The sequence below is a fragment of the Microcebus murinus genome, chromosome 5 (genome assembly GCF_040939455.1).
Source record: "Microcebus murinus isolate Inina chromosome 5, M.murinus_Inina_mat1.0, whole genome shotgun sequence".
NCBI classification, from domain to species: Eukaryota; Metazoa; Chordata; class Mammalia; order Primates; family Cheirogaleidae; genus Microcebus; species Microcebus murinus.
In genome coordinates, this window is record NC_134108.1 from 74,756,867 (window position 1) to 74,777,306 (window position 20,440).

Genomic DNA, 20,440 nt, shown 5'->3' on the forward strand with positions numbered 1-20,440 from the left:
AGGCATGGGAGAAGGAGGCAGTGCACTTAGACAGGTTTCAACAATTGGAGAAGCCAGCAGAGACAATGATGGTGCTGTTCAGTTACTCCTGGGACAGGTGACATGAACACCTTCCATTGCTAAGGGCTCGTTTCGACTTTTATCTCCACCATTTCCTCTTTGTGGATATGCGAGAGTCCTTGATGCTGCTCGGCTTTGATTTGTCAGTATTTGAGAGGTTATCAAGATTCTGTTGTCTTCAGAGATGGAAAAATACTGACAAATAAAGAATAAGGCAGATGTCTGTAGTTAAAATGGGGGAAAAAATGAAAAAGTTACCCTCATCTGCCTCTGCTCCTCTATTACTAAGTCTGTTGCACTAAACTGCTTTATTACAACTCTTTCTTCTGTTTGAATTCCAAATATCTTTCAAATGAAACAATTTACACTAGTTAGTATGACTCCCTAGTAAAGCTTATTCTAAAACTCTGAAGCCTTTTAATTATCCAGCAGGTGCAATGCATAGGTAAAAATTTGATCTATATGCATAAATGTGTCTCTCTTTTTATCCATCTTACTTTTTCTCTTCCCATTGGAATAAAATCAGGGGTTTTGATTTAGAAGATTTAAGGTGGTTTAGGTTTTTTTTGAGTGCTTTCTATATGCCAAACACTATTCTAAGTTTTTCAGTGAACAAAAAGAAGAAAAGATCTGAAGATGATGGTTGCTACTGGGAAAACAAACAGGAGAGTGAAGACTTGAAGGAGATGACTGTTGGATAGCTATCTTTTTTGATCAAAATGATTATATGCTAGTGTTCAAAGTAAAGAGGAAAAGCAAATTTTGTTTATGCCATAGAAAATGGGTGAATTCATATGACTATGTGTGCAGAAGTTTTTAAAGCAGGCTTTGCAGGAGGTTGTTTTTCCCTTGGTTAACAGCACACTTTATTTAAACTACTTATAATCAGGTGTCTCAAGAAGGCGTGTCGTCTCCTTCACTACTGAATGAGCATGTTGTATGGATGTCCTCCCTTCTTTTCTGAGTACAGTGCATTAACTCCAATGAAAACAGTAACAAAAATGAAAATTCCCCATACATGGATGAGAGAAACTAGAACCTAGAACCATGTCCCTTTAGAGCAGGATGAGTCCTTAGAGATTATTCATTTCCATGCTAGTAATATTATGCCACATCTGGGTCTTCTGGCTCAAGCCCAGTGTTTGATCTGGTCACCAGGGTTGATCTGACAACTCTGACCTGTAAAAAGAGAGACATAATCTCAAGGGGATTTCTAACATGTCTGAAAGACATACCCTAAACAGCTCTTAAGTCTTTGGTCAGCAAGACACTCAGAAAAAAACTGCAGGGAAATCCAATGTCTTATTTTCCAACACACAAGTTCATGAGAGAAAGAGAATAATCTACCCATTCCCTACAGACTGAACCTGGGCAAAAGGATCCATACCCTTTCAACAGTACAGAGCTCCAAAAAGACCTAGCAATACATGAGCTATTCTTTCTTGCAAAATCTCAGATTGAGATCACTACCTGTCAAAACACTTTCTCTCTGAGGGACTTACCCAGAGGACCAGACCACCATTCCACAAAGCGTGATTCTGGGAGCAGCAATAGTGGCATCACCTGAGAGCTTGTTAGAGCTACTGAGCAAGGAATCCACAGGTGATTCAGATGGCAGTGAGGACTGAAATAGTCTGAGCTGGAAACCCACTGACAGCAGCACTCCTGCCCAGGTCAAAGTAGCCCCTGCTTTGAGCTTGACCCTTGAGACCTGAGCAGTGCCTGTCAGCAGCCAGCCCCACCCATGTTCTGTGAGAACTTGACTAACTCTCTGTGCTGATAATTATTAAATCATCTTGACTGGTTACTATGTCTAGTGCCCAATTTTGATAGGACTCTTGGGCCAGTTCCCAATATGTTTCCTTTAGAGAGAGGGGTGGATGGGGCTCTGGATGGGACAAGGGAGGACCGTGCCGGTCCATCCAGATATCTTGCACTGTGGCCAAACCCTCTACTTTGCCCTCTCCCTTGTAGGATTAATATATAAGAAGCTCTTATGTATTAATCCCCTTTCTTCCTCCACTAGAAAACCTGGTTCTTCCTAAGACAGCATTTAACTATTTATCTTTTTGCATATTTGTTTAACGTTATTGCAGATATTGGGAATATTGGATGCAGGAAGGAACTTGGTTTGGGGACCAACAAAAATTTTTAAAATTCTCCTATTTGCTTCAATGTAATTATTTTTACTTTTGTATTTTTTTTTCTCCCTGACCTATTTTGTTGATTTCTCAACCAGTCCCGGGCCTGCCTTTTGGAGGTCCCAGGCTAGACTTTGTTGACCTGATCATCAATACTGTGGCCTTGAGCAGAGCAGCTCTGTCTGTTCCACACTAACCTTGCCCACCAGGCGTTATTCATCCTGCCTTGGGCTGGCTGGAAGCTCTCAGAATTGCAAGCATCACTGTTGTCTTCATTTTATAGATGAAGGACCAAAACTCAAGAAAAAATTAATTAAACAGTTTCCTCAAAGTGATACACTTGAAACTTAATGCTAAGGTAGACATGTCCTAATGATAAATAGCCAGAAAGAGGGTAAAAATTTAGAGTTCAACCTAATTTTGAATTTTTAAAATATATCATTGTAAGCAAATTGTTTGAAGAAATAAGAGCTAACATTATAGGACCCAAACCTTGTGCCAGTGATTGTTCTAATGCTTTACATATATTAATTTATTCTGTACATATTATTAGGGAAGCATTATTATGTGACCATTTTATAGATGAGCAGACTGAGGCATAGGAAGGTTAAGAAATATAAGAATTATCAGAGCTGGGATATGATCCCAGGAAATCTGTCTCCACTCCACTGGACTGTCTTATAATATTAAAAATATATAGAAAGTACTTAAGAAGACACAAATATGGGTGTTTTCAATTATGCATAAAGCCCTAAAGGAGATGAAAGTTTTGTAAAGGGCAGGAAGCTCAGTTTTAGAAGGACCAGATACAATCAAGCCTTATGTTTGTATAGAGCTTTTCTCCAAAAGATCAGTAATTCACTTTATATCCCTGCCCACTTTTTGACTTAAGGCCTTTTTTGTTAATAAGGAAAAGATTAAAGGAGTGAAGAGAAAAAAATGCATTTCTCTATTTAAGTGATCAAATGGAATGATGATTGCAACTGAATACTCAGCTAAAACCTTAGCAGTCAAATATGAACCAGTCTGAGATTAGGAGGGCTTAAAGCTCTCAAGCAAATCTGTAAGAGGTGGATCAAGGTCCACTCGACATCAGAGCTGATTTTAGGTGGATGTTTAATGAGCAGATGATATGTCTTCTGAAACAGAGAAAAACACCTTTGAAATGTAAATTAACATTCACTTCTCCAAGTCTCAGCCTTCGTATGTGATTGTGTACTTCATATTCATGTGCCAGGAAGAGGAAAAGAGTTTGGCAGTGGCAGGAAGATTCCAGGGCTCTGTGAGATGGGCTGATGCCCTCGGCTACAGTGGAATCAGAATAAATGTGACAGCTCACCTGGTCCCATTCCCTAGGCAGGCACAGGAAGAGCACCTTGGGGAAAGGAACTGGCATCAGGTGTGTCAGGTCTTCTACTTTCTGAACCAGTTCAGGTGTTTAAAATTAGGCCAAGGGGAAAATGTTCTGGTATGTTTCCCAAGAAGAATGGAAAATCACCTTGGGATTGCACTCCGGGCAATCAGTAAGCGGATAGGCCCCAGATCCTGTTGATGTTTCACCGCAGCATCCGTGGAAGAACACACTGTGGGGACCTGGGGAATACTCTCCCAGGAAAACCTCCCTTATTTTACCTTGAGAGTCCTGTGCTTGCTAAGGGTTTGGAAGTGGAGTCAGTAATTGGTTCAAATAATCTGAGGCTGTTCCCAGAGCCCACTTGGAGCTCCAGGCTAAGTGATGGAGGGCCATGCGTCAGTTCTGACACATCTGCTCTGGGGTGGTTTGTGTCCAGTGGAGCTCAGTGCAGCCCTGATTTTCAGCATCTTCTCTGCAGCTGAATGAAGGCAGAGAGGAAATAAAAGGAGTAGGGAATGGACCTGTGAACTCACTGGCCATCTCCCCTCTGTATATTTTGTGGTCTTCTGGTTCTGCCGTTCCTCTCCAGAGTTTGCACTGCAGGTCTTCAGATGGTTCCTCTAGGACATGTGCAGTATGACCAAAGCTGTTTGAGGCAAGGCACCAGCAGCAAAAGGGCATCATCTTTCCTTTATTGGAGTCTATTCCAGTCTATAATTGACTACCTGGAAAGTAGCTTCTTGTTTGCACCATTTCCATGGGGTATGCATTTATAGGACACTCTTTGATTTTAAAGTGATTGGGAGCAAGTGCTGTGTTGTGGGCACTTTAGCTATGGGAGGGGAGATACGAACTTCTGTCTAATCTACCTTCTTCTAATCTACCTTTGCTTTTTGGGGGTCATATTATTCCTTTTCTGAATCCTTAGCAATGAGATAAAGCAATCAATAATTCTTTATTTAACATCCTCTAAGATTTTTCTAAGTCAGGCTCCATGGAGGGAAAGTACAAGGTTCTTGTTTTCAGGAACATGATAAGAATACAGGATATATATATCAATATAACAAAGGGCAAAAAGCATTCTGTTATCATTTGATATAAATATGTGAAATTTAGCAGGACAACATACACACAAAAATATCACCTTCTAAAACCCTTTCTCCATCTTTCTAATTCAAGTAAAATTTATATTAAAAATATAAAGCAAAATAAAAACATATTGCCCACCCAGAAGCACATATCCAATATAATAAATAAAATCAACTTTTTAAGCTACTGTCTTAGAAATGATGTTATTCATCAAAAGGTTTTCAAATACTGATAAAGGCCGATTTGCATAGTCATTTTCTTTCTTCCCTGATTTAAGATATCTCAAAATGGCCCGTTATATTTAGGTAGTAATTACCAGTAAGAAAACAATTAGTTCAGGCATGCTTGTCTTTTTATATCACAAATATAAAATGTTTTTTTAAAATTTTTTACTTCAGCATATTATGAGAGTACAAATGTTTAGGGTACATATATTGTCTTTGCCCCGCCCAAGTTAGAGCTTCAAGAGTGTCCATCCCCTGTATGGTGCACACTGTATACCCAATAAATATACCCAACCCCTCCTCCCCCCTCCCACTGTCGACACCCAATAAATGTTACTTCTATATGTGCACATAAGTCTTGATCGATTAATACCAATTTGATGATGAGTACCTGTGGTGCTTGTTTTTCCATTTTTGTCACTTGCTAGATCACCATTGTTTTTTATGGCCAAGTAGTACTCCATGGTATACATATACCACATTTTATTAATCCACTCCGGGCACCTGGGTTGTTTCCACATCTTTACAATTGTGAATTGTGCTGCTATAAATATTCTAGTGCATATGTCTTTTTTACAGAATGTCTTTTTTTTTCCTTTGGGTAGATGCCCAGTAATGGGATTGCTGGATCAAACAGTACTTCTTTTAGCATTTTATTTAAAGTACTAACAGTAGCAGTCTAGGAATAAAAACCCAGGAAAGCTTCCATTCTAGTGAGGGGGCTTTGGTGTGAAGCTTAAATATCTGGATTGAAGTCTTTTGTCTACCACTTTATAGCTGTATATCCTTGGATAAGTGACTTGTAATCACTAAATGGTTTCACCTCTTGAAAATGGAAACATAGTAGAGTCCAGGATTATTATGAGTATATAGAGAGTATAGAGCTTATCAAATGCTAGCTCTGGTGCCTGATAAATGATAAGCACTCAGTAAAAGTGTGTTATCATTGTTTGTATCATTGATATATGTGAAGAACCCAAAATGTTGGGAACTTTTCATCTTGATTTTATGTTATTTTGGTCAGAATGATTGAGATTGTGCATTTTATACAGGTGTTAATGCAATTTAGTTTAGTATCATTACAAATTGGAACACAATTATTTTCCTCTGTGAGCTTTGTTCACAGAGGATGTTCACAGAGGAATATGATTTGAAGAGCTGTCTTACTATTTGAGTCATTTTAGAGTAGGTTAGAAGACATGATGAGGTTTAGATTGCTTGAAACTTGGCTGCTATAATGGGTGATGGAATTGTATCATTAGCTAACATTAGGTGTTCACAGCACAAAGGGAAGTAGGGAGTAGAGATATTGATTAGGTCACTTCAGACAAACCGTTCACTCTAGTCAAAGTGTAATTTCCTCAAAAAAGCTATGTCTAGTCTTATAAGCAGTTCTTTAAAAAGCCATCAAGTAAGGTTGTGGGAGCTCTTTCTGCCCTCAGAGGAGAAAAACGTTCTCCTCCTGCTACTTTTTGCCAAGCCTTGCCCTTAAGGGAGGAAGGAATAGACTCAGAATGGTCAGACTTAGACAGTCACAGGGCCATGTGTTTACACCAAGGGAATGTGGTGCAGCACCACCATATGGAAGGGTGCAGTGTGCTCAGGTGCAGGTGCCCCTGCTGTCTCCTGAGATCTGAGAGTGGACTGGCTTTCCCAGTCCTTCTAGCCTCAGCCGGTCTCTCGAGTGCTCCTTTACTCCCTGCTCTTCATCCCAGGACCCTCATTTCTCCTGCAGGAAGATCCTCAGCTTCCTCTTTTCCACATGGCAGCTTATACTGGGCTGTTTCCAAGACATGAACCAGATAGCACCTGCCACATAGTGCTGGACGCTGGGGGTAGATGAGGTCTTTCCTGCTGTCTCTCTTCCTCCTTTTGTTCTTGTACTGGTGTGTATACTTTATGTTGGACTTTCCTTAGATTGCAGTAGTGAGGTCTCACCCTTGGAGGGTTCATACCCATGGATTCATTGGTTGGGGGAGCAAGAAGCCTCATTTAGGGATTCCAGTATAAGTTATGGTCTCCATCCAGCTTTCATTAGATCGTTGCTCTGGGGTACTTAATGGCCTTCATCAAGCTATTAACAAAGTTGATACTTTGTTCCCCATTTAGCCTTTGTTTGGTTCCATTTTTTAATTACTTTGAGGCATTTGCATGTGGAACTATTTTATTTTTTAAGAGTTGAAAAGTCTGGTCTAGTCTAGAAATTTCATAATCTCATGCGATCCAACCTTTTCTTCGGTCAGGCTCCACTCAGATTCCAATATCTGCAGTGGGATGAAGGGTGTAGTCTATCTTTCTCATTACTCCCTCTGATACTTTCCTCCTTTCCTCATTCAGTGCTTCTAGTTCATTTGGTGTTGGGTTGGGTAGAGAAGGGATGAGACAGGTAAAGGAAATAAAAGGTTTATATATAGCTGGGGTGATGGAAAGTTTCTCTTGGCTGTTAAAATGCTGTCAATAGGGGCAAGTGTCCCAATACTGACTTTCTCTTGTAGAGTGTTTTTCTGGGTGGCTCCATTTGTAGATCTCTTTCGTGAATAATCCCTCCATTTTTTGAGACTCCTCTTTGGAGACCCATCCCACCAGACTTTTGTTGCAATCTCTCTGGGAATACCTTGTTCCTCCAGGTATCAGGTGTGCTTTTGGGTGGACCCATATCTGGTCCATGGGAAACAAACACCTTGCTTTCAGTGGAAGTACAGCTCACTACAGTTCCCACCCTAGCCCTCTTTCCTCCTCTTGTCTGTAGGAGAAGCTGCAGTCTCCTCCTGAACAGACTTTTCCAGGTGACAGTCAGTAGCAAGATTCTGTGTCCCCTAAACTCCTGTTCTCCCTGTTGTTTTCAGAAACTGTTTTTCTTTGCTTTGGGCATGGGAAATGGCCTGTTCCTTCTGCTATTGGAAAATGGGAGACTCAAAGTGAGTGATAGCAGAGGGTTTCAAAGCTGGTTCTCAGTAACTTAGCAGGTCCTCTGTAAGTGATATTTCACTGATTGTTCTCTAGAAACTCTGAGAAAACAGGAAAAGTTAAATTTAACATTATTACACTTATATATAGATACACAGTATGACCATTTTATTCAATTAACACTCTTGAATTCTTAAACATGGATATGGCCCAATCATACAGTGGAACTATACAGTTTTAACCATTATCTACTTCTTAAGAAATAGGCACTCACTAGTTCTGGTCAGAAAACACACACTAGATAATTAGAAATCAATAAGGGTAGTTGCTTTTTTTCGGTTTATTAAAGAGAGCTTGGAGTTTTAATAGCAGAAATTAACACACCTGCAGGTTAGATCTCTAAATAGTATATACTCCTCTCTGGCTACATAGTTGGAATTTGAGTTGCACATATGGCGTAACTAATCAAAACATATGTTCTTTGCCTCTAGCCTTTCATTAATTGTTACTTGTTGCAGGTATTTGCACAAAGGGGTTTCCTAGGGCTGTAAGAAATTATAGGTTCTGACAATTGTTTAATAAATTAACAGTTGAAAATATAAAAATTTACAAACCAAGAAAATACTTCATTAACTTTCACCAGGTTTTTCCAGGCCTTCCCTGGGCAGTAAAAAACAATTTATTAAAACCTCTTTGCAAGGGGAATTCAAATCTTCCTCCACGATCTGTGCCTGGATAATTTAAGTGAGAATTGCTTTAAAACAAATACATTTATAAATGAGCTATGGGGATACTTGAGGAAGCATGTTATAATCAGGATTAGTTTAGAAAATTCAAGATGGGAACCTACTTTTATTAACTGATTATTTTCTTTCAAGATGTTTTTAACTCTTAGGGGATAAGTACTTCATTTTATGCCCTAATACTTCCATAAGTTTTATTGGAGTTCTTTCCTAAGGTTGTTGCTGCCCTACCAGGTTGTATTGCCTGGTACACAGAGAAGAGTCAATGTCACTGAGACAGTCAGGGATGCAGTGGACAAAGGGTTTAATTCCACAGAGTGCTAAGTGGGAAGATGGGGAGAAATTTCTCAAATCCGCCTCCCTGATAATGTGGGAGACAGGGTTTTTAAGAATGGTTTGGCAGGTAAAGTATTAGGCAATGGGGTTTGCTAATTGGTTAGGTTTGGAACAAAATTATAGGGGTGTAGAAATCATCTTCTTGGGTTGAGTCAGTTCCTGGGCTGGGGTCACAATTCCAGTTGAGTCAGTTTCTTCCTATGGGCCACTACTCTGGGTGGGCCAACCAATCCACTGGAATGTGAGGTCTGGAAGATATCTCAGAAGCTACCTTTAAGTTTCAAAAAAGTGATATTACCTATGGAGAAAGTTAAGAGTCTTTATGACCACCAGCTGTGTGACTCCAGAGTAGCAATTACAGAGAAGAAAACAGGGGGACTGTGGCTGATTATTATCAAGCAAACGAGGGGACAGTTGCTGGTTATTATCCTTGCTTTTAGCTAAGCCTATGCCTTTACAGAATTTTAGGCCTTTACCATAGTCCTTGCTTTGTATTCCTTTGCTGATTGGTAAAGGGGGGTTCAAGGTCATGTCATAGAATAATATTTAATAGGATTTATGAGTCTGGCCTTCTGGTTCCTCCCATAGTCCCAAAGTCCCAAAGTAACCTGAAGGTTTTTTTTTCATATTTACTTCTTTTGGGGAAAGAGGAATAGCTGTACAAACTCTATATTTAGATTGTTTTAAGAACTAAACATTGACTCCTTTTGTTTTTCTCTTGTAGGGGGAGGGGAAGCATGCCCTTTCCCTGGAAAATTCTCTAAAAGACCAGCTCACAATTAAGACAGAGAAATAAGAGAATAGGTTTATTTACCACATGCGTAGGGAGAATCTCATAGGGATTACTCAGTATCCTCATGAAGTTCAGATATTTTTATACCTGCATTTTTGTAGGTGAGGGGAAATGTGGATTACAGGCAATTCTGTTTAGGGGTGACAAATGGTGCTAGGGAGGACAAATGGGTGGGGGAGACAGATTGACTTGTAAATGATTCTCTTTCACAAATTAAATTAACCTGGGAGACAGGTATTGCATTTGGGCACCCCTTTGCTCTTTTGATCAGGTCAGTCTGGTTTATGGTATATGCAGATAGAGAGAAAGCCTCTTCCAAGGGCCTGTTAATCTCTGAGATCCTTTAATTAAAAAGAAAAGTCATATTTTGGGGTGAGATTTCCTAAGCTCCATCATTCTTCTGTGTTTAACATTTTGGAGCTGTCTTGCAGTTGTCAGGAATGTTCACTTTCAGAAACTCCAAAGGCAGTACATGAAAGATTAAACTGACTTCTTGAAGAGTCATTTCTAAGATCTGGAGATGAGAAGAACTTCTAGAAATGACCATGTTTGTATTGTTTCCACCAGATATGAAAACTCACTGAAGGGTTTGCCAATACTTAAAGGATTGTAATGCTTGTTGTTGTTGTTACTGCTGTTGGAGGCATGTGTACTTTCTACATGCCTAACAACCAAAGGGTCCTTTGACATAAGGATCAAAACAATGAGGGATGGTTTATTTACTGCAACAGGTATGATACTTTCATTGGTGAGGGAAAAAAATCAAGTCACTGAAATGTGTAATTTTAGGGAAAAAATAATGTCTCTTTGTCACGATGGGCATGGATGTCAGGCAGGTAAATGGAAATGAATTAATTCTTGATGATAATTTTAATCATTATACTGTTGGGAGGGTCTTGTCACCATTTAAGACAATTGGTTATTTGGGGAATATATATGGATATATTTGGGAAGAAAAATGTTCCCAAACCTGGTTTGGCTCTAAGTTTAAACCTGCCCCCAATTTAAAGGTTAACTTTGAGGTAATGTCTGGAGAGATGCATATTCTAGAAAAACAGTTCTCTGAAGGTTGCATCATGTCCTAATGGGGAAATGTTTCTACTTATCAGCTGGCCCATGCACAAAAACAAGCACACGGGTGTTATTTTTTGAGGTAATAGTCTGTGCCATTATTAATTTATTGCCCCTCGGCTCCAAATTTATCCTTCAATGTATGTCGTGTGATAATAGAGGGAATACCTTTAGAGTGGCCCTCCTTTAACAGTATGCATGACATTAAGCTTTGTCAGTAGAGGGCGCTGGAGAGATATTGCAGAAGGAAGGAGTTCTGCTTTTATTTGCTGTAGCAGAGGAAGGTGGGGGTGGGAGGTCTTAGCAGAGTCTGAGTGTGAACATCTGCTGGAGGTCTGACCCATCCATGGGCCTGAGGTCTTCAGCTACCTTGCACCTTCAGCCTGGTGATAATCTTTCTGTGCTCCTCTTAAATTGGGAACTGGTACCCCAAAGGTTTCCTGCTTGCACCTGTGCCCTTTGGGATTGCCTCTCACTCCCACTGGCTCCCAGGTTCCCTTTGTAGTCTGGGTGAGTGTGACCCCTCCTGCACATCCTCACTGCTGATTGCTGGTCACTTCTTCTTCACCACTCTGGAGGGGTGCTTCCTGCTTGCCCAGTGACTGCGGACTACCTCTAGGCTGGACAAGTCAGAAAACTTTTCTGGTCTTCCTTGAGCTGGAATATACCTTCTCCAGTGGGGTCTGAACCCCAGCCTTGGAGAGGGGACTGCTTTTGAAGTTTGTCCTTCTTTGAGTACTCTCTCTTAGCCCTGGGATACCATATTGAGTTTTCTTATGTCTTATAGTTACTTTTTTCCTAGTTTAATTGTTCTTTATGTTTATCTTCCTCTGTTAAACTGACTGTGTGGTTTCTACCTCCTGGGTAGACCCAGGCTGCTACATAGTCAAATCTCAATTGTTCACATGGACATAGAAAAGTGACTTCTAGGACACATGTAGATTGAACTGCGAGACACTTTTAAGGAAGCCAACATAGTATAATGAGTGTGACATCTATTTGGGGTTAGGGAATGTTTCATGTGGTGGTGATGCTGCAGATGTTCTGCAGATGGCTGCTCTGTGGAGCAGTCATGCAGGGTTGATGCCTTTCTGAGTGTGTCTGGCAAAGAAAGCTAATGGACTTTAAAAGGCAATACTTGGGATGATGTGACACGTGTAAGTGGTAAAGAACAAGATGGTTATTCATTCAGTAAGTATTTATGGAGTACCAGTTATGTGCTGAGTACTCTCCTAGGTATGGAAGATATAGCGGGGGAAAAAGAAACAAAACAAAATCACTGCATTTGTTTTTATTTAGATCTTTCCTTCATATTATCTTTTGCCTACATGATGCTTCAAGTTTGTGCTTCTCACTTTATACTTGTTATTCCTATCATCAACAGAATGGAGCATTTCATATAATATGGTTAGAAGTGGCGAGAGGGGAGGTTGGAACTGTGAGTTATAAGAAACCAGGCATATGAAGACGAATTTAGGTAAAAACGTTTTACTTTGGAACAAACATTTCAAAGAGATTTTGCTGCCTGCAAATGAATAGCAATAGGTGGATAGAAAATTAGACATAGGTGGTATGTGAAATTGCCTTTGAATTTCTCATTAATTAAGAATTCTCAGTGACCTGATTGGCCTAATTACACTGGTTGGGAAATTTGATCATTAGTGAAATGAAACATGCAGCTATACCACTCTCTTAAGAAACTCAAATGAGACTTGGCATGGTCTCTGAAAGAATCAATGTTACAATTACCTCCTGCCCAGCGGCTCCTGACCCAGTAGGCCTGGACCTCACCTCTTGGGCTCTTGCAATATTTCCTTGCAGATGAATTTCCTGCATCCATTTGGAGCTCTGCTTTGTACATTCTTTGCTCTGTTTTTTTCCTTGTAAGGTTACTAGGTTTGTGTTAATTTGTATTTGTTCTTTTACTTTGCAGCCTGTGGCTGACTTTGGTAAGAGCAGCAATCTGGTGTCTGGAGCTCTGCTTTGATAATTATGAGAGGGACAAAATCTGTTACAGAATAGTTTTGATATCGGAACATATAGTCTTTTGTCATGGTCAATTGTTTATTTTAGTCCAAGCCAGCAGTAGATTTGACTTGTTAGAGGGGTTCATATGTTTTCACTGAAGACAACTGGTACTTTTTTTAAAAAAGGAATAAACTGATGGAATAATATTTTATTTTATTTTATTTGTAACATAAATGGTCTGAGGTGGAGGGGCACTGATGTTCCAAGTTTTTCATTGCTTTATTTCCCACCCTCTGTGTCTTCATAGTCTGGAAGGTATGAACTCATGACTGCTTTTTGCCCTCTACGTCTTTCTCTTCACCTTCCTCAAAGTAGAGAAGGAGGAGGGTGGTCAGTGGAGGAGGAAATCCTCTGTAGATACTATGATGTGATAGGAAGTAGGTATGCAAAGTTCTTTTTATCCCTCCTGCAAATCAATTTTTCCATAAATAAAACTCAGCTAAAAAGAGCACTTCCTCTTTTGGAAATGTGTGAGGTTGAATGTTACTTGATGCTGGGGAAGCACTTGTAATTTTTAAAATAAGACAGTAATATTTAAGATCATGTTGACATTTTATGGTATATGCATGTATAACAGTTATTTCCCTGAACTCATATTTTCATGTTCAAATTCCATGATTAGAATTTAATTCAAAATCCCTATATAAGTGATAGCACAAGGCCAGCAAAACATGTGTAGCATTTAAATGTGTGACAGTATTTCAATAAAGGGTTCATAAGGGACTTTCCTATTAAGAATTTGATTAATGAGCCTATTGCAGTTTGTTTCACTGTAAGTATAATTTTTTTTAAAAATCTAAGAATACTTTCAAAAAGTTTATTAAGCCTTTAATGAATGCTGTTAGAACTATAATTACCTATAGCAATAGTATCTTCCATTTATATCTTTTTTTATTAGGCCCTGAGTGTAGACCTTGACATATTATACATGCTCAGTAAAGAAAAACTTACTATGATCACTGTTTTCAAATGACAGTCTTGGTATCAGAACTCAAGAAGCACACCATGCATGTAATGCTATTATTTGGAGAATAGAATAGGATAAGTGAGCCTTTGGCATAGCAGGACTTAAAGGGTCAGAGATGAAAGAACTCCTATTCTACTGAGGCAATATAGTGTGGAGAAAAACGGACTCACCCCAGAGACCTGAATTCTGGTTTCAGCTTTGCTGCTAACCTACTGTATGAACACAGGAAAGTCAATTAACCTCTCTGAGCCTTGGTTTCATCATCTATAAAGTGAAGGGATTGAATTAGGTGTCCTCTAAGATGCTTCCAGTGATCAAGTATGATTCCATCTCTTTTGGGGATTTAGCTTTCATGCCTGTGAGATAATTATCAGCCAAGTGCAAACCAAGGGAAAGGCACATTTAAGGGATTTGCTGGACTTAGATTTCATAGTCAAGTTAGTAGTATTTCAGGCTATGCAATTTTTATACACTACCATAGGAGACCTTGCTTCACAGGTCCCAGCACTTAGAGCGGCAGCAAAGCAGCACAATTTGTTTCTCCAGGAATTGGGTGAAAAAATTTGATGATTTTGGCAGTTTACCTGGAATTCTAGGAAAAAATCCAACTGTATCCAGGGGCTTTTTTAAAATGTTGCTTTTAATTTTTTTAAGCAAAAAGAAGATTAAGCGAAAACAATGGGAGGATGTTTTCTTGAACCCAATTCAATAAACACATATTGAGCTTCTATAAAGGCTTGCAACCTCTAATCCATAAATCTGAAATCCAAAGAGCTCTAAAAAAATAGAATTCATTTAATGGCAAAACTTGACCTGAATGGCTATGAGGTTATGTGCATTTATTATTTATCCCATTTAGTATGAATACACATTTCTCTCACTGAAGAAAGTATAATGTATTTGTTTTTTGAGAATGCTGCCCCAGAACCTGCTGGGACTATTCCTCAAGATATGGTACATGACCTGTAATACCATTCTAAGCTTTGAAAAGTACCAAATTCCAAAGCAATCTTGTTCTAAGGGTTTAAGTAAATGACTTGTCACATAGGAGACATGGGTGAGGGCAGACAGGAGGATGGCTGGAAAGGAAGTGTGTGAAATGTAAAGATAAGTAGGACTAACTGTTCTCAGAGTTCCCAGATACATGCACTGTTATAATATGATACATTATAGAAGAGATGTGGATAAAATTTAAGAGAAGAGGCAGTGATTTCTGCTGGGATTTTGGGTGTATTGCAGAGGAGGGGATATTTGAATAGGGTTCTGAAGGAAGATAGTGTTTTTCAGAGGAAAAGGCACTCCCAATGGAAAGAAAAGAGGTTTGAACATTCGTGGGTTATTGGAGCCCCACAGCTTCCCTGCAGCTGAATTAGGGAGGCTGAGGAGCAGATGTAATGGGGCCAGGTGTGTGAAAATGAGACTGGAATTATTATTTTGTTCCTTGTATGCCATTCTAGTAACCACCCCCTGACCCCCACTTAGGTTGTGTTCCCCAGAGGCAGAACCTGCGAAGATTTACAAGTAAGTGTTTTTGTTAAGGGAACACACCCAGGAAAACCAAGGAAGGGAGCTTGCTTCTTAAGCTAAGTTCCAGAAGTGGCTTCACTTTGATTCTGCAGAGGCACTAGAGAGTGAAAAAAAAAAGCCTTAAATACTCCTGCACTTACTAGTCATTTGAGTTAGGGCCGTGTGGCATGGGCTGGGTTGGTGATACTGGTGATATGAATTTCAGGCACTTCAGCTTTCTCGCCTGGGTTCTCCAAAAGTAAGCACAAGTCCTGGCTGCAAGTGAAGTGTGTGTGCATGTGTATGAAGCTCACTATAGTGGTCAACAAAGATCCAAGGGGAGGGGACAGAGTGTCAAAATTTTTTGCCACAAAGCCATTTGGTGATCTTTTATTGAATCTTGGGCTTTGCGCTAAGTACTTCCAATAATTATCTGATTTAATTTTCACAACAATTCCACAAGGTAGGGGATATTTTCCACTTTACAGGTGAGAATTCTGATGCTTAGAAGGTCTACTGACCAGTCTAGTTAGCGGAGGCCTGTGCTTACAACTATGCTCTTTCTGGCTCCCAGTTCCCTGCAGATAGCAGGGTTCCTTGAATCTTCAGGCCTCCACCCCTTCCCCACCCCTTCACCCCCACCGCTTAGCAGTTTAGCAACTCTGTTATGTAATCTGTTTTACATACTGCTGCTTCTTTGCAAGTACTTTTCTCTGAAGAAATTATTCTGAAGTTTAAAATTTTTTCAAACTGCTACAAATAATGGACAGCCAAAGAAAGTTTTTAAGATAAGAGAATCATGATGAAAAACTTTTAGAAAAGTACTCTTTCTTTTATTATGTGTGGATTTTCATTCTAATCGATGTATTCAAGAGCTCTTGAATAAAATTCATATTATATAATAAGGCAGAACATGCACTCTTATTTAAATATGCCTTGAGTAAGAATATTATTAAATCAGAACTAATGCTTAGTTTGTTGCTGCTGTGTTTTGTTTTAAATTTGGAATTCCTTTAGAACTTTTTAGAAACTAAATTTTCTATGGTCAACAAATGGAAATAAATGAGTTGATATAATTAATTCCTGAAAGTTCTGAATTGTGTCCAGGCCATCTAGAATTAGATACATTCTAATTCTGTTCATTTCTGGCAGTTCTAAAGCAGGATAGTCAGAAGAGGCCTCCACAAAAAATTATGAGTACAGTTTGGTTTGTGGAGATAAATGTATACATATATCAAAGTACTAAGAACATTCCTCTCTCTGTCTCTCCACCCCCTATACACACTTGCAGATGTCAAAGAGGTCACTTTTGTTTGTTTATTATTCTAACAAATATTTATTGAAAGCCTACTATATACCAGGCAACAAACAAAATTAGCAAGATTTACAATCCAGTAGAGGAGAATAAATGATTATGATTGTATTTCATTGTTATTATTGCAAACAAAACGAACAAAACAAATTCTAAGCTCTGGAATTTGAGGGCCTGGGGAAAAAAGATGTTTCTCTAAGAATTAGTTATTTTATATTATATGTTTAGCTGCAAAGAAAATAAATTTCCTGATAATTCAATTCAACAAATATTTATCGAGCATCTACTATATGCCAAGCACCATGAGAATTGTTAATGAGTGACAGTAATTTCTTTGTTGGATACAATGGACATGGCAAACTAATACCCTGTGAAGAATATTTTTGGGAGAGTGATGATCTCTTAAAATTCTACTAACTGTCAAAATGAAATTCATAGGTGAACCTTTAAAATAGAGTAAATACACATAGGCACCATAAACAGCACAGTTAACATTTTCCTATATTATTATTATAGAATGGGGTTTTATTCTTAAATAAAAATACTTGGGAAAGAACACTGAGTTTTAGTGACTCCTTTATTCATGCACGGTTACTCCTGCTAGAGTTATTTCAAAAATATTATGTTATTGTTCATCTGCACAAAGCAAGACTTAGCTGTATTGCAAGTGTTTCCACTTTAAATAGTCAGAACATTTTGCTGGGCTACATTCCATCCCATCTCTTCTCTTTGGAGAGAAGAGAGACTTTTCTCTCTCTGCTTGTTGTGTTTTATCAGTTGTATCAATATTGATGAGCCAAGAGGAAATAAATGTTACCAAAAAATAAATCTGTTCCTGTGTCTTTCCCCGAGACTGCCTCCCAGATTCATCGCCAGCATCAGCATGCTTGACTGCAAGAAGCAGGAGCGCCCTGCCAAGTTTGATGCACTGCCTCTACCATGACACCCTGAGGAGGAACTCGGATTTCACGCCAGTGAACAGTAAGTACAACATATTTCACTATGCCATGTTCAACAGAAAGGAATATAGGCTTGAAATATACTCATAGAGTCTGTCATCTTTTCCTACCTCTCCAACAGAGAAGAGCTTTCCTTCTCGTCCTCATTGCCAATCTTGTCCCTGTCCAATCCACCCTGGGACCCCTTTCTTCTCTTACAATTTGGTCCTAGCAAGCCAGGTATTGTATTTAAACTCCCTCCACTAACTGAAGAGCCAGACCCTTCTCAAAGGGTCAATTCAAGTTTTATCTCTTCTACTAAACTTTTCTTGCCAATTCCAGGGCACATAGATCTTTAATCTCCATGAACGGTTTTATGGCCAGAATCAGACAGTGTTAACATTCTCCCCAAACTTTTTCATGTATGTTAACTTAGTTTTTTGCAATTAAATTTCAATTTTAAGGGGAGAAACTATTTTTCATTCTTTGGGTATATGTCTCATGGTGTTGAATACTCCCTCTTCTATTTTGCATAGTGCTGTGTGAATTTATTCAATCGCTGAAAAAATTTCTTTACCTAGTTCACAGTCGAGTGCAGCATAAGGCACAAAAATGCTGCAAAACATAAGGCAGCTCCTGCTTTCCAAGACTTTATATTCTAGACAAGGAAAGAAACATGAAAATATATGTAACAAGACTGATACAGAGATGCAATTTTTTCATTCATTTACTTATTACTGAGCACTTCTCAGTTGGTTAGGAACATATTCATGGCCCCTACAGTTATGGGGCTTAATGACTAGAGAGCTGGTGAGTGTCAGAAGGGCTGCAAAGGCCTCCCAGGAAGAGCTCTTTCACACGTTCTCTCTTCTCTCTATCAATGTCTCTATCTTCTGTCTGTCTGTCTGTCTGTCTCCCTTTTCCTGAAAAACAAGAAAAGCAAGCAAGAAGGAAAATAAGATGATGAATAACTATGAAAGATATTGAGTTCTATTTTCTCCAACAAAATCTAACAGACTCTTGCTGTGGAAATGTCTTCCATAGAGATAAGGTATTAATAGGCAGTTGAAAGATTTTTGTGTTCTCTGCTGCTTCCCAGAAGAGAGGATGTACAGAATCTACAGTCCAAGTAACTGGAGGTTTAGAGAGTTAACAAAGAAACAAGAAGAAGGGAGACAACAGCAACAAAAGTTTCTTTAAGATTGAGCCCTTGCATTTAGAGACCTTAGCATGGTGGGATGCTGAATTCAGAAGCAACAAAACCCACAGTTTTCATGCACTGGCAGGAAAGAAGTTATCTCCATCCTCTCTCTCTTCCCATTGAAATTGCCCTCTCCCTCCACCATTTTATGAAATTGTTCTTTGTAAAGTCAGCAATGACATACTAATTGCCAAAAGGCATGTTCAGTCTACATACTATTGGGCTTCTTTGTTGAATTTGTTTCTGCTAATCTTGCTTTCTTCAAACAATCAGTTTCAGAATTTGAATTCTCTGACTGTAGTATGCTGTCTTTTTCTCCCAGATCCTTACTCCCTTTTGTATTTGTCTTCTAGGTGTGAGTATTCTATTTTCCACTGTTATCTTCTCTCCATCTATGTGCTCTCCTAAGCTCATCTCATCTGCCCTCATAACTTTGAGTACTATATGTACTTGTTCCTGATAAGTCTCTTTCTTATGTATAGATTCTTCACTCAACACCTCAGTTCTATCTATGCCTCATATACCCTTCAAATTCAGCATAGTCCAAACAGAACTCTCTATTAATATTTTCTTCTATAAAAGTCATTTCCAATCTTTATTCCAACTGGTGGTAATACCATTCACCTAATACTCCTAACCAAAAACTTTGGAGCAATTATTGAGACCTCATTCTCCCTCACCAACCACATCTAATCAATCTCCAAATGTTTTTCAAATACATCTCTATCTCTTTGTTTCTACTACCTCTGTTCTAGTTAACTTGAATTTCTGTACTGCCTTTCTAAGTGGTCTCTGGACTTTCAGACTTTATTTCCCCTCAAATCCATTTTCTAAATAAGTAAGAAACTGAACTTTTTAGACACAAATAGGATGTTTATTACCTTGCTTAAAACCTTCAATGTCACTTAATTGTCTACATTGTCAATTTTCTTACTGTGGAATAAAAGACCCTATGTCATCCCCTACCTATTTCCAGTTGCATTATCTCTGCAACTAGCACCTGGTAAGCGGTGTGTTGCTGGCTATGTGACTTCATACCTCTGTGTCCTTGCTTTTCCAGAAATGCCCTCACCTTTTCGTCTCCTTAATTAACTGATTTCTGCTTGTTATGGCAACTAATAACTACCTCCAAATTTTTGGTGGTTGTGACCCTTTGCAGCTCCAGGGTAACTTAAAAGAATATAAACAAAGTCACAGGAAAATTTTAAGTAGATTCTATGTGAATATTATAGTAGCGACATGATGTTCCACATGCCCTACATGTCAGCAAAGTCCATATATAAACCTGATATAGAGCAAGAAGCAGTCACAAAGGTTTCTTCAGAATGCTGCCTCAGTTTTATTACAATCGCTATCCATTCCCATCACCATGAAAATCCCCTTACTGAAAATGAGCAGAAGGAGAGGTTTTTGTTATTATCTTTTCCAGGATATTGTCTTGTTCCTTCCAAATAGACTATGGCCAAATTCTATGGTGCCTCCAAGGCAAACATGTGAGTCCTAAATTATTTAGATTTTATATACTGGAAATACACACTCTTGCTTTCCCATCCTCACTGTTGGCCACAGAGAGCTGAGCTGAAAAACTGTCATCAGACCTCAAAAGATTAATTAGTTGAAAATAGAGAAAACATGGTTGGAGTTCTCTGTTCATACCTATATGGCTAGAAGATCCCTAAGCAGAGAGAAGGTCTGGATGATAGATTAAATGTTTCTACACAAATTATTAGAGTTCTTTATTATTAATACTATGTTTAAATATAATTATTT

At 38.9% G+C, this 20,440-nt stretch overlaps 1 long non-coding RNA gene across 1 annotated transcript in view; it reads left to right on the top strand.

Annotated features, from left to right (window-relative positions):
- LOC142870956 (uncharacterized) overlaps window positions 1–20,440 on the top strand; it is a 311,203-nt gene that overhangs the window by 230,221 nt on the left and 60,542 nt on the right. The window contains exon 4 of the long non-coding RNA XR_012919305.1: window positions 17,384–17,512. This is a non-coding gene — a long non-coding RNA (uncharacterized LOC142870956). The remainder of the gene's footprint in view (window positions 1–17,383; window positions 17,513–20,440) is intronic.